Source organism: Balearica regulorum, chromosome 5, assembly GCF_011004875.1.
Source record: "Balearica regulorum gibbericeps isolate bBalReg1 chromosome 5, bBalReg1.pri, whole genome shotgun sequence".
Taxonomy (NCBI): Eukaryota; Metazoa; Chordata; class Aves; order Gruiformes; family Gruidae; genus Balearica; species Balearica regulorum.
The window spans coordinates 30,920,709-30,934,884 of NC_046188.1; positions in this window are offsets into that span (position 1 = coordinate 30,920,709).

A 14,176-nucleotide genomic window follows, 5' to 3' on the forward strand; every position below is an offset into this window, starting at 1 on the left:
AGTTGATTCAGCATACTGATGTTAGAGGAAGTGGTTCATCAGTTCCAAGAAGAATCTCAAAACCTTATCCTGATTTTATCCACTCCCTGGATATTTTTTACATGCTGTATCCAGCCACAGAACTCTCACTGACAAAGTACTAGTACTGTCAAAACCATCCTCAAACTTACTCTCATCCCAAAAGCCATCTTCCTCCAAGACAAAAAAGACTGTAACGGAGAATACCACTATGTAAATCACCTCATTAGTAACATACCAGTTAAAATGAACATCCCCAAACTATATACAAGTAGTCCATATTAAAGTGTAACCATAGTTTTGCTTGGATACTTCAGAGTTTCAGCTGGGACATACTGTCAGTCTTACATCTGTCATCACACAGCAACTTTATCTCCAACAATGAACACCTTTTAGGTTTTGTCTGCCAATCTAGCCCACAATGTAACTTTTTCATAGCCTTTTTTTTGAGGAACAGATTTTAAATAATTTTTTCAGTGAGCCTATGTAGTACAGATGACTGGAAACAGAGATTCCCTCAGGAATTTCCATCAAAACTCAAAGAATCACTGCTTTTCCCCTAAATTCTTCCACCAATATCACTTTCTTTTGCATCATTGTAATTATTATCATAGTAATTTAAAAATTATAATTGGTATGAAAACCACAGAACAATGCACCTATTGCCATAAAAGTATCAACAATCCAAATGAAACACACTAGGCTAACTAGTTTCTCAGGTAAAAGCACATTTGTTTTGAGGATTCTCATGATAGCCCAGCAATCTAAAGTACATTCCCCAGGGAAGACAGACAGCACTTTTTAAAGAGCCATTTGAATACAATATAAGATCTTATATGAAAGAAATCCCAAACTCTGATGTCATACATCCTGGAAAATCATTAACATTATTAAATCTACCCTGGAAGATGAATAGAAGGCCATGCTGTACCTGAAGTTACCTAAATAAGGAAGCCAGTTTCCATCAATTTCCTTGCATAGTCAACGGAGAGAACTTGTCCCCTTTGAGAATTCCTAACAGTCCTCTGAAGAGTATTTTCTGCATTTGCTATGCCCAGAAAAAAGGAACTATAAGTACTGATTTTGTCATCAGATAGTATAGCCCACTTGCCCTCTTCCAGGTAAGTAAATCCCTTAGCAGTATGTTGTAGAGAAATCTTGGACAGTGATGATTTCTAATAATTGGCTTATTTCACTCTTATCTGCAACCATGTCTTGGAAGAAGGTGTTTGTCTCGCAATTATATTTCACTGAGAGGGCATAGATGGGACGCTACTTCTACTGTAACTGCTCTTCAGAGGCTCAGTACCTCTGGGGACATGGAAAAGTAATCTCGAGTCTAATTTGTGACCGATGTCAGACTAGTATTTATCTAGACCTAGGGCTGTGGGTCTGTTTCAGAAAAAGGTTAATTTCAATGTGATCCCTCTAACCCTTCGGATCCTGTGTTCACTGGACTGGGGAATTAGGACTTTTATAGCAAAGTGAATCTGTATTTGAAGAGGGAAAACTTTTTCAAGATCTAGGAAAACAAGGTAAGAACTCTTCATGAGTTGATGAGGCTTTGGGCAAGGTGGTCTAGTGGAGGGTGTCCCTGCCCGCAGCAGGGGGGTTGGAACTAGAGGATCTTTAAGGTGCCTTCCAACCCAAACCATTCTATGATTCTATGCTTCATTCTTTGTTAAAGTTTAAAAAAATAATTCCACATGACCTAAATTATTGTCTGGGTCAAGTTATTTTGCACAGAAGCTCTCTAGCTGTACATGGCTAATGCTTTCCAAATACAGCTGCTTTTGAAGCTATTGAATCTGAATTGACTATGACTCTGGATGTGTTCCTTTTCCAAGTTACACATTTCTAATGCTTCATTTTTATTTAGAAAAGGAAATTGGAGACAATTATAGTAATAAAAGGAATTAATGGAAATTGTGACTAAAAATATCTATAACCTGGAAGAGATGCAGCCATTTTGAAATTAAGGCAAGCACGAGACCTGACAAGATAATGAGAATAGATGATTCTCACCACCTACACAACAGGAGACAAGGATGGTGAGCTTGATGATAACCGTAATGCTGAAGTAGTTTTGTAGCATGTTTGCTTTCCTTTCTAAGTTTGTAAAATCATCACAGAAATAGCAGAGTACTTAATGAGTGGCAAAGCAAGACAGAAGGACAACAATGCTACAAAACAATAACCAGGTTCAGACTGCTCTTTATGGGTCAGAAGTAGCATTAAGCAACTAACTGGTTAGGAGTTTGTTTCTTTAGTCTATACTTATCCATTGCAGTAGGTGATTATTATATTAGCTTCTCAGATTATTTTGAAGGGTTGTAAAGGAGAAGCAAAAATAAATAAAAAAATATTGGAAGTTCCTTGGAAGATGCTTGTTGGGGGGATGCTGTGCAGACACTCACCATCTTAGGCATTCAGGAAGAAAGTTATGCTTCGGAAGAAGTGGTTTAATTAGCTTGTAGTTTAACTTACCCAAGAACTTTCTATCATCTAACTCATGAAATGCATGTTGTCTTGCCTACCTATCTACAAACCCTCCTTCCTATATCTAGTACACCGATACTTTTGTTAAGGATTGGGAACTGTTTGGGTTTTTTCCAATCAACTAACATGAGGGGTCCCAAGTCTGTTATCCAGGTTTTTCAGGAGGAAAAGCCTCCCTGTGTTCCTCTGCCAGCATTGCCAATTAACCAGCTCATTTACACTAACCCAGGCCTGAGTGGGTCACTGTGAGAAGTCTGTATACTCTTTCCTCAATTATTCAAGAACCAACAGCACATCTTACTTTCACTTCTGGCAGCTTCTTAGAGGGTAACTCTGTCACATTCCCAGCCTGCAGTTAGCAAGTGCAAAGGAAGAAGGAAGCTTAAAGGAGCTTTTTTTATTTTGGTGGAAAAGCACCAAACCCTGACAGTTCTGAGAAGATGTTGTTAGCTTTTCCCTGTGATTGCAGATCTGTAGCATCTGGGACTGTACCCAATGTTCTGGAATGAACATCCCGACACCACCCCATCCCACCCCTCCTAATCTCTCAGGGTGATCCATGTGCATCAGAAGAGGTAATGAAGGACTTATCTGCAGGATATCTATATCAAAATAGGGTAAAATAAGGTACTCCTGAACAGTTAATGTCACTGGCTAATAGCAAAGTCTCAGAAATACTATATCCATATATTCCATATATCTGAAACAACAAGTATTATTGCAGAAAATCCTCCAAACTTGAAAAACTGTGGAAATCATTGCTTAAGTTTAGATAAGACTTTGATGGCAAGAATTATACACACACCAGTAAAGCCTCTATTGACCACACATTTCTGTCTGAAAAATGAACCTTAGTTTTCTTTTTGCAATAACACACATTCATTTTCTTTTCCTCTTTGCTCTTTCATATCTAGAGTTTGTTCTTAGAATTTTTTTTCAAATGAAACTAACATTTTACAAAATAAATTCCCAGTTTCCTAAGGATCTTATTTCTAGATGAAGTCAGTTACATTGGACATTATATCACAAATGGCAGTGCTCTGACAAGAAGATAAAATCAGGGTCAAATAGTTACGTCTAAATTCACACATGCACATATATGTATATATTAATAATATATACTTACATATATACAGAAATTTATTTGTACGCATTGAATCTGAACCTGCAAGTGCAATGCAAGCAATAGCTCAAAACTCTCCATGAAGATATACAATTGAGGATAAAAAAATAAGCACAGCCTAAAAAAAAAAAAAATCCTGCTACTTTAATTATTATATAAGACATAAATTGAGATTTAGATTATGCTCTACACATTGACACAAGATAGCCTGAACCTAAAGTTTGTAAGATTTAATTTTCTGTTGCTATTAATGAATATTACAACAGCAGCTGCCCCCTGTGGCTTGGTATAAAAAGCAGTGTATATACCTAGCACAACATTTGCAGACCTCCTCAGTTTTGTGTTTTTAATGTGATGAAAAATTGTACAAGTAACAAAGGAAAAATGTCATGGTAACTAAAACATTTCCTATACATGTATTTTAGAGGGAAGCTAAATCAAAGGTCTTCAAAGAATTACTAGGGTTCTTTCTAGGAGGTTATTGACAAATATGTAGTTTGTCTTCTGAGTTTGTGCCTCTTTCACAGATTGGTGTATTTGTGATCCCACAGGCAGGAATAAGTGTCTGTAATTCATTTCTCCTTGTTAACTAGTGTGCTTTTGTGTGTAGGATGATTGACAGCAAACTCGGCTTAGTCCCAACGGATGAGCTTGTTAGCAAAACCCTAGCATCCTATCTCTAATAAAGCATATCAGCAGTACATTTTGTCCTATCTATTAGCCTCTCTGTTTCTTTTTTGTGAAAAGCTGAGTGTCCCTTTGAAGCAATGACAAATAAACCCCTGAACTGAAGTGCTAGGCTGCCTTATGGACAGCTGGATAGTAAATGTCACACCGTGTATAGAATGCCTATTATCAGAGTGAGCCATTTGTTCCATTCCTTTCAGTATCTTAATGTAATACAAAATTGCTAAATCAAGCCCCATGTCTGTGACAGAACATAATTAATGAGAAAGCAGGAGCCAATTCAACACTCTTTATTGGGACCTAATTGGCTCAGGCAACAGAGTTGTCACTCAACAAGAGACTTCCTTTAAAGCAATTTTGTTCTTGGTTGTATTACAGAGCCTATTAAATTGTCCCCTCCTTGATCACACAAAGAAGTATCTGCATGCAATAATTAGCTTTTCCAAGGGGATTTTTTTTTAACTCTTTCAATAATAGCACATTTTCAAGCACTGCTGGAGGAAACAGACAGCACAGGGAGATGTGCAGCCTCTGGACTGAATAATTGTAATACATGCATTTTGGGAAAGCCTATGAGGAGCATATCAAAGCTATATCTAGTACATAATGTGGTGGCCTTACTTCAGAGCAGGTTGCAGGTCAAGCTGGGCATCTAATATTTGCACTCTGTGCAAAATGTTCAGCTAAAGGAGCAAGTGAAAGTGTAGCAGTATGGATTGTTTAACTTAATGCTTCCTTTCTGACATAATATTAAGGATCACCATGAGGAATGAGAGTTCCTATTTCCCAGTGCCAGTATCTGGAACTTCCGATAGCAGGATAAGCAGCCATTCATTTTGAGTAGGAATCAAAACCTAAACTGGTGAGGGAACTCTGTAAGCATTAAGAAAGAATTTTTTTCCCACCCAAAGAACAAATTTCACACTATGGAGTCAAGTAGTACTTAAATCATACATAAATAAGAAGGAAGTCTAGAACCTGCTTCTGTAACCACCAAAAGCATAAATCTCTACAACTAGGTAAAAGACAACTTATTCAAAATCAAAATACATCACTTCTTGAAGTCCAGTGATATAACCACCACCAAAAAGGTTCAGATGTGTTCACACTGCAATATTTAACTTATTTTCCAGCAAATTTCAGCTGCAGCTACTAAGCCTCATAAGAACTTATTTGAAAGCCAGACAATAAAAATGAGATGGTCCTGAACCAGTTGAATATCTCTGTCGTTAGAAAGGCTTATCATAAGTTGAACTTTACATTTTCTGTTCAGTCTAGAATTAAAGCTAGTACTGCAATGGAGGACTTGACGAACATTCCTCTCAAAATTGTGACACATCATCCTCTTTGTTACCATTTTCTGATATTTGTATAGGGCTAACAACTCAGTGCACCTGCTGAAAATAGTCTGGGAAACACAATGACAGAAAACTACATTTGTTTATTTATTTATCTATCTATTAATAGGTGCTTAATATTGGTGTATTAGTTGTTACTTTTTGAGAATCCTAAGTGAAAGAAATCAATATATGGTGTTTAACAATGAGTAGATTTTAGTACTTCCCTCTTATGTCTCCTAAAGACTAGACTGATGTGACTAATCACATGGATAATAGCATATTATCACTTATATTATTATTTTCTTCAGGGTAAAAATTCTAGTGTATTATTTCAGAAGGAATGATGAAAACAGAATTAAAAGGATGCAGAACGTTGCTTTTTTTCCAAACAAATAGATGTTTAATGGGTCTTGTCATATGCTATATCTGCAGTTATATTTAGTGATTGTGATGAACACATTTTGATTTGCACGTATTACGTAGCTTTTTTAGTGGCACAAGTTCACTGACATCTGCTCTAATATGCATGCAAACTAAAGCATTTCTAATATTCACCCATTTGAAGACTGAGCTAGAACAGAATACATAAATATATTACAAACCCATTTTTTTTCAGATTTAATAAAGTGCAAGACAATATCCTAAATGCAAATGTTAATCAACCATGTCCTTTCCCAGGTGACTCACGAGGACTATGAAAGCATATATTCTCAGCACAATTTTATTAGCTTATTCTAGTAACAAGTGAAAACGATTACAAAACCTGACATAATCTAATTTTCTTTAATTAATCATTTGCAATCAATATTACAAAACTAAAATTGTTTGTTATGATTAACTCTATATGGTCTGGAATACTAAAGGACACTGAAGAATCTTAAAAAAATATACCAGAGGCATCTACTGAGAAGATTTTTGACAAGTCAAATTAAAATGCTTTAAAAACCCCAACATTTAAACCGAAATATTGCACAGACTTTTACCAATTATGTGGAAAAATAGCCATGGAAAAGATATTTTGGGATATATTCAAAACAGCATTGATTTAAATGTTTTATCAAATAAAATAGTTCTTTGATATTCAATTTTCATCCAAAAAGTACTTGAGTTCCTAAGTGAATTGCCAAGCTTCTGCAGTTTTGGCCATCATAACTGTATAACATGAGTTAGATGCCATGCTGTTTGAATCTAACGCAAGACCGAAAGGCTGTTTCTCTTGCTTCAGAAAACCTTGTGCTCCAGATATTAGTAACAGCCTCCTGACAACACATAGCCAGAAGTTACATATACCCGCATGTCTATGCTTGAAAGGTCACTGTCACTGATGACAAAAAAATGAGGTCTAATCAAGAGAGATATATGACATCATTTGGTTGTCATTGCAAACAGAAGACAATGTGTGATTCCAGGACTGGTGGTTATTAATACTTCAGTAAATGTAAAAAAGACAATCCATATTAGTTATGGATTGTGTCTCTATTTAATGCATAAGGACAACATCTTGCATCTACATTAGCAGTCAGTGGCTAGTGATAAGACAAGAATTAGACACCTGTTTTTGTGTATTATACAAAGTTATTATGATGCATAAAGAACATTGTTTAGGTCTAAGTTTTTCCTTCTTATGTACGCAAGGACTTCACAACAGATGTCTCAGTAAGGACTGGTTTATGCAATGGCTTTGAACTGTTTCCTTGTTTTGATAAACACATCATTGTTATTATTAGTAAGTCTGGCAAAAAAGTCTGAAAACCTTCCATCATTTTTTCTGTCTAGTATTATCCTGTAATACCCCACAATTTTACCCTGCAAAATATGACGACAAATTCTTCAGCATACAATTTTCCAGAATATTATGAAAATGTCATCTTTTTATGTAAATACTGCCTTCTTTCTTCATCTTACACACAAATGTAATAATATGTGCCCTAGTAGCTTGGTACTCAGTGGCATAATTTTACACAGGTCATTATATTTCAGAAACAAAAATATTGAATACTCTAAGCAGTCTTGGATTTCTAGGCACTAACTGAAGGAGTCTGCAACCTCTGAATCTGTCATGTAACCAGACTTTTCTTCAGCACAAAGTATGATTAAAAGTAATAACACATGTCATACCACTGTAGCAATGCCAACACAGAGGATGCGTTTCTACAGAACAGATGGTACTTGCAATGCTAAGAAGTCTATTCTCTTCATTTTACCTCATTGTTGCTTGGCTTCTGTGCCTTCTCACACACGTCACACATTTGAAAGTGTGCACAATGTCCTCTTTCTAAAGGGCATGAGCATATGAACTCATATAAACAAGATCAGAATGCAGATTAATTTATCTAGAGCGTAATTCAAAATAGACTTAAAAACAACTAATGATAATATCTTAGCAGAAGAACCCCATAGCTATCATTTTAGAAACTAAGGAATTTAAAACATTGAAAAGCTGGGAAAGGTAGTATTCATATAAAACATAATAGGGATCAGTTCACCTGCTACGTTACAGATACTAGTGTGCAACATAGCAGTTTTAAGAAGTGCTGAGTAAACTACACAATAATTTAAGACTGAACATTATGAAGAATAATTTAAAATACAGAAGAAGTGTGAGGCAGGCAAAATTCCAGCTGACCTTAATCTAAAATTGACGCTCTTGTAAAAAAAAAAAAAAAAATCATGGGATACCTAATGACTATGAAAGTTTTCTAAATATCATTCACAAGTTGACATGTCTAGTGTTTTGGTAACTGACAGTAAGATACCAAGGCAAGAAGTTACACCTATAAGGAACCAGAGGAAAGAGTACTATGTATTATATAACCAAAACCATACATTGAAGGTCTTGAATTTTCTTTACAGATCTGTAAAACCTCTACATTCGTGTTTATGCAGATTTTGCGTATTACAAACTGAGGGAGAAAGGCTTCAATGTGTACAGAAGGAAGAAAGTTCTGATTGATACTATTCTGGACTACGACTCAGCAGTTCTAGGTCCTGCTCCAGCAGATACTGTTCTACATGTTTATTTCTCAGCTGCACCAGTGAGGTTCAGTCCATGAGTGTAATACTCTCAGATGTAGTACCAAGAAACAGGGAGTTACAACTACTTCAGTGAGCAAGCAGGAATGATCTGCTGTGAACACACCCAAACAAGTCTGTTAAGTCTTGTATATAGTCTAATAATAAAATGTGGTTTCTTTCTTGATCAGCAAGAGGATGAATAATGGCACTTCAAGTCAGTTTACACATGCCTTTGGCAGCCTGAGAACGACACATGCAGAAGTGGGCAAAATCAACTGTCGTGGTCTATCCACGTGTTAACTGAAAAATTCTGACAGCCTGCTCAATCCTCTTCTATTGCTGCCTTTGGGTCCCCTATCCTGAGAGATATGTAATATTCAGTATGAACAAAGACTTGGAAAAATGCTAGCATATGTAGCATCTATGTTTTAATGTCATCTGCAACATTCCCCATAATTTTTTATGCAATCAATCTTTTCTGCAATCAGTTTAGTCTAAAAAGACCTGTTATACTAAATTGGTCAGCCTGTTATGTGTCTGCCTATCTTGGTGGTCAGACAGAGAAGATTGTTAATTGCCTGACATGTGATATGGTTTTCACAATGGCTGGTACAGCATAGTGACTCACAAATTATACAAATAATTTCCTGCATCTTTATTTCTGCTAATTAACTTTGTTTTCTTGCTCTCTGATTCATATTCTCAGGAAGAAAACTTCTTGTAATCACTGGTCTTCACATGTCTGAAATTTAGTTAGGACACAAACAGTGAATGAAAAATAAATTATTCTGCCCTTTGCTATCTACTGAGTTAAGAGATCTTCTTAACAATTGTGAATTTCACTGCTCTAGACAAGAGATGCTGACAGAGTATGTAGCAACTTGTATGAACATTTCAGGGGAAAAGTATAAGTTTTCCTTGTTAACCAGTGATTAATTGTTCACAGCCAGAGATCTCAAGCCCTTGGAATCATTCAAAGTTTTTGTTAAAGCATCAGAAATCCTTCAGGCTTACTGCATTCTATCTCAATGTTGAAACTGTATAGTACAGGTTATGATCCCTGTAAATAGAAGACACTTTGTTATGTCTACTCTCCATTGTCTTTCATTCTGTGACATTCTAAACAGACGCTGCTGGGACCTGTTGGCAAATACAACACATTAGTGGTGACCCTTTTCTATTAGACGGTTCCTGTCAACCCAGGGAACAAAAAATGATTAGGAGGAACATGAATAAAACTCCTTCAAAAGCTGACATAGGCCTTGACTATGGGTTAAAATTCTTCATCAGTGGAGGAACAAAATGACTTAAGCATTGTACTCTTTAAGACCTTTGGGTACACATTTCATTTCGGCTAGGAATCCTACGTGAAACGTATTTTACCATCTCAACATTTTTTAAAATAACTATATGCACAATTCATCCCCAGACAACACACAAGGCTTTATTCAGGGGAGATAATTAGTATGATAAAACTGACAGTCACTCTTTATTCAGTATAGATGTAGACTTCTTTTTTGACCAAGAAACATAAAAATCTTGGTATCTCACCGAAGTATAAGGCTGCTTAGATACTGAGAAGTAAGGAGTTTCTTTGGTACCAGTAAGTGGATGTGGGTGTATCTGTGTGCAAATCACCCAGGAAAAGACAAATAAAGTCAGAGAAGTAGTCAAAATGCCATAGAGACATAAAAGTAAAATGCTCCTGAGGCAAAAGAAAGAGTGGAAATGTCTCTGAGGAGAGGAATCCTGGGAAAGTGCTGAGAAATGTGAGAAGACAAATTGTCTCCAGTTACTTGATTCCTGCTGTGTTCACAGAAAGATTTTGTAAATTCTTTGTAAATGAACAAGCTCTACCAAATAATTTCTCTCCTCTAATGGAAACAGTTCAAAGCATTCTGACTGCTTATGACTTAAAATCAAAATGAGGCAATTGCTATTAGATTCTGTATTGCTATTCCAGAAAAGCCATATATGAAACTCTTTAGTGAAAACAGCCTGGGGACAGAGCCTCAGCTAATCTCACTTATTTAAATATTTAAAAAGGAATTTACATGATAAGACCGAAAATTTCAAGGCCCCCTATATTATATTTGTGCATGTCATAGAATGATAAATAAGTTCACCATTTTGCAAAATTCAGGCTTTTTATTAAATCCTATTCCACTTATGTTTGAATTCACTTGCTTTTGAATACTGTAAAGCCCTAAAATGAAGGGACTTCAGCTGCAGAGGAAAACTGTAGAACCTTAGTCTAGGACTTGACACTGCTGTAATAACAGCATCAAGAAACCCAAAGGCTGTTCTGTTCATTAGAGAGGGATTGAGAGATGTTTATAGTTTGGATAAAATAGGACCATATAATTAGTAGACTAGTGGATCTAATATAGATGTGACACCCATATTATCAATGTTAAATATATATAGTCTCATAAATAATTAAGTAATTTTAGTAGTATATTTTGCTGATGCAAGGTTAAAACATTTCCAAGTTTATTCAAGTAGCAGCCAAAACAAATAAAGATTTTTTTTTAAAATATTATGTCCTCCTCATTTTTTCTACCCTGGTATTCATGATAACTAGAATGGAAACCTGCAGATTTCTTGGTATTTCAGAGTATCAGTACCAAAGAGAACATGACTGTATGATGATTAAGAAAAATTACTGTTTGCTCAGGCAAAAGACCTTATATAAAGGAGAGAATTATACTTCAATTTTTTGTAATGATATTGGATAGGCTATTCTCAAGTTTTTTTATATAAATCAGGCTGTTACAAATATTTATATAGTTTTGATATGCAGTTATACAAATAATAATTATTTAAACAGGCATGAAAAAAAAAGATTTCAGAAAATAATCAAGGACTGCAAGTATGTCCATGTAAAAGCAGTGCTTAAGAAATCCACAAAGCAACTGACTTAAGTTTGTCATTAATTTCTCACTCTGTTGTCCTCAAATACTGTCTCTGTGATTTTATGTTGGCCAATCTTTTATATACCACAGTTTGTCTTTATCTTTAATCTGCATTAAGTTTAGAAGTTTACAAATCTCTCTGATGTGTAAAATTATTACAAAAAATGTGTAAAATCATTACAAAGATGTACTTCCAAATCCCATTTAGGGACCCTGACAGCAACCACCTTGGCCCAAACAGCTATCATTATGGCATTACAGTATTTGCCATTCCAAACTGAATCAAGGCACAGAAGGAGTTTCCCATCTTTCTTAGTATGCTACTAGAAAGACTTAAAATTTGCTATAGTGTCTTTGTATATATTTCTAGGCCTTAAATTAGAATTTTCAAAGTATTAATTTTGTGTACTTCATCACTTGACTGCATTGCTTTCACAGGCATTTGAAAAAGGACAGAAGCCCTTTTCAACAACTGATGCCAAAGCCAGTATATGGCCACGTAACTTTCAAATGAGCCTTAAGAAGATTCATTTCTCAATGGCAGCTCCTGCGACATGAGTTTAGTCTTCCTCATACCACTAATTTACACAGCCAATATGACTTGAGACATGCAAATTAGCAGCCAAGAAAGGAGATCAACTGCTGAGATCACAAATAATCTCCTCGTAAAATTAATTAATATTTGGGCCTAACTTTGGTTTTAGGCTCAAAAAAGCCAAGATACAAATTTTTAATGTCTTTTTTCAAATGGAAGTTGGTACTTCCATTAATAGGCCAAACTTTCAGAAAATTCTGATTTCCTCTGGAAATCAGGTCCCTTTATTGTACTGCATGTTTATTAGGTGCAGATTTAATGAGATGGACAGACAGAAGAACTAACAAAGCTGTAATCCATCCATCCTCTGTTCAGTCACGGTGCATTTTGATTGGCATACTTTCACAAGCCATGAGTTCTTTCACCTCTTTCTTTTTCCATTCATGTTAGGGCTGCTTCTTCCCCTACTGGGAACCAGTATCTATTGTCCTATTGTTCCTACCAGTATCTACTGTCCTACTTAGTACATTTCTGTGTATTTCCCATTACAGAACATTGTGTACACAAATTTTTTCTAAAATAAGACTGAAATCCTAAGTACCATCTTTCATTTTCACATTATCAGCTAAATAGGCAAAATATAATGCAAAAAGGCTTCAAACTTAAATACCTGAAAAATCCAATTTTAGATCCTCATTTCTAAAAATCTTTCAAATCTATCAATTAAAAATATACAGTTTATGACCATCAATATGCAAATACTGAACAATTTTCTCAAACAAAAATACAAAGAACATTTTGATGTGAACATGTGAGTCTCTAGGTTGCAATAAGGCTCATCAGTTATGTTATAATGACACAATAAAGGAAGTACTTTCATTCCTATTTTCACAGTGCATGACAGAGTATTCTTGAAACACAATCTTTTCTTCCAGACAGCTCTTTATGGGAAAACAGACTCAAAAGTGCAATATCCATGCTACCTGAACTTTGAGAAAAGTATTTAATGCATTTCTGCTAGTCCATAATAGCGATATCACTTTCTAGAAAGCCTGCTGGGCTGAGTTGCAGGGCTGAAAATGTGCTGTTTCTTATTTGGTTCTAGTCAGCAGTATAGTCTTACATACATAATCACCTTTACCTGAAGATCTTTATTTCCAAAGATCTTTTCTATAATTAAACTCATTTTTAAAGTCCCAAGCACTTCCTGAACTTATTTCATCTTTGAATCAGTCAAGTTTCTTATTCACATCCATTTCAGACTTTGCAAAACTGTCCATTGAGGGCTACAGTATTTGTTTACTTGTTTAAGACACTTATTATACAGCGTTTTAAATAAATGGCCTTTTTTTTTGGTGGGAAAAATGAAAGCAAGAGATATAATACACAGTTTTATCTCAATGATTTTTTAACTTAATGAAAAAGTAAAAGCATTGATATTGAAGTGGAACAACTATGTCAAGATCTTGCTCCTACAGTTTTAGTATCATGTTTTGTGATGAGATGTTACCACTGGATCTGCAGGAGTAACTGCAGTTCAAGTTAGGAAACAGCAACGTAAGTGCCTAAGCAGCTGTAACATTTAGATCCTTATGTAATTTTCATTTCTCTGAGAACAATGCTGTGTAAACATGGGTAAAATGACATCAATAAAGTATTCTGTGAAGTACTTTGTGTTTAAAGAATGAACAGAAAAATAGCTAATGATAATGGCAGAAATCAGTGAAGAATCATAGAGTATTCAGAATAAAAGTAGTAGTGTTACACTCTCTTAACTATTTCATTTATAGATTCATGTATTATGAAATATCTTTATTTGAATGACTGAGGTATAACAGATAAGGTTAACCTCTGAATAAGAAACACCTTTGTAGTAGAGAGTAAGTGGAGTTAAAAGAATTTACCTTGTTTCTTCTTACTGACTGGCCTGGAATGGGCGTCTTGAACCATCTTTTATTTATCACAATCATATTACTGAAAAATCATGACATTGATTGCGTGGCATCACTGTGGAGAACAGAAAAGAATCATCATACGGATGAGT